Below are 1,618 nucleotides of genomic sequence, written 5' to 3' on the forward strand. Positions count from 1 at the left end.
GGACCCTCGCCCCTTCCCACTCCCCTTCCAAACTCCCTTGCGAAACTCCCTGTTAGCAGCCCCTGTTCGCAAAAGCTCCCTGGTCGCTTGTGCGCTGCTTTATAAAGCCCTGGCCTGTATGAATGCCCCGCCCACTGAGTAAGGCTCAGCCAATTACCAGAGGCTTCCTGGTTTCAAACCTTCCTTTGAAGCTCACAGCTTCCAACTGTCAGCCACAGCACACGGTCCTTCAAACAACCAAACAAACAAACAGACTGCCAAACACAAGCTCAGCACACAGCAAGTAACCCCCAAACACAAACAAACACACACTGCAGACAGTCACTTACCCCAAAAGGGTGCTGTATTGCTCCTCCTTCACCTGGAGAACTCCCTTGCGAAACTCCCTGTTAGCAGCCCCTGTTCGCAAATGATGGTCAGGTGGGCGGTGCTGGTGATGAAGGATTTCTTCCAACTCGTGGTGCTGGGGATGTGCAGGATGGTGGAGATGGTGTAGGTGTAAGAGACGATCATTAGGATGAACGAGCCGAGGATGACCACAGACGACAGCATGAAGTCCCTCAGCTCAGTCAGTCACGTGTCAGTGCAGGGCAGCTCCACCACAGGGCCAAAATCACAGAAAAAATGGTCGATGACATTGGAACGGCAATAGGGCAACCTGGAGATCATGATGGCTGGGAATCCACCCAGTCAACGGGCCAGCACCGTCTGGACACAGACACGGCTGTTCATGGGGACGGGGTAGTGTAGCGGGCTGCAGACATGCAGGTCAAGAGGAAGAACTCCACCGTGCCCAGGAAGGAGAAGAAGTAGCACTGAGCCATGCAGCCGGCGAAGGAGATGGATTTATCCCCCGGGAGGAGGTTGCTGAGCAGCTGCAGGGTGATGACGGCGGTGAAGAGGATGTCCAGCATGGAAAAGTTGCCGAGAAAGTAGTACCTAGGGGTGTGAAGGGCACAACACCCAGGATCGCCATGTTCCCAGTCAAGGTCAGGAGGTACATGGCCAGCAGCATCACGAAGAGCAGGATCTCCGCCTCCCGCCCCATCGGGAACTCAGCAGGGTGAACTCGGTCCATCTCCCCTCCGGCCGTGCTACGGGCTCACCTGTGGGGCATGAGGAGACAGGGCACTGGAAGGCTACGCACACTGTGAACTACTTCCCTGCTGGTGTGCACATAATCTAGCAAGAGGATAAATAGCAAACCCATGGTCCCGGCCGTGGCCGGGCTGAGCCGTATCAGGTACGTACCCACCACTTTCTGGAGGATTTGAACTCGGCCCAGCTCAGCCTGTGCTACTGCGGCTACAAGTCTATTCCTACTGACCCAAGCTCAATGACAACTAGTGCCGCTGTGTGTCCCTGAGCAAGCGAATCACACTTGGTAGGACAGACATAGCCTAAGAAACCCGTGGCATGAATGTAAGGCAAATAAGGAGCTGTCCCATACAGTTGTTGGGGTCCACTAGGCATAGCTACCAGATAACTCGGGAGAGTGGAAGGCCAAAAGTGCTGATGAAGCTCTTCTGCTCTGGGCCTACCTGAACCACAGAACTCCATCTTGTGAACTCTCACCTACTTCCATGCTAATTGCCTTGATGCTGAAGCAGAATATGTA

The 1,618-nt window shown here is 54.5% G+C and overlaps 1 pseudogene; it reads right to left on the reverse strand.

Moving 5' to 3' along the window:
* Positions 1-407: 407 nt before the first annotated feature.
* On the reverse strand, positions 408-1,106 carry LOC112121081 (annotated as a pseudogene).
* Positions 1,107-1,618: the final 512 nt, after the last annotated feature.

This window comes from Terrapene carolina, unplaced genomic scaffold, assembly GCF_002925995.2.
Source record: "Terrapene carolina triunguis isolate 2854851 unplaced genomic scaffold, T_m_triunguis-2.0 Scaffold14057, whole genome shotgun sequence".
NCBI classification, from domain to species: Eukaryota; Metazoa; Chordata; order Testudines; family Emydidae; genus Terrapene; species Terrapene triunguis.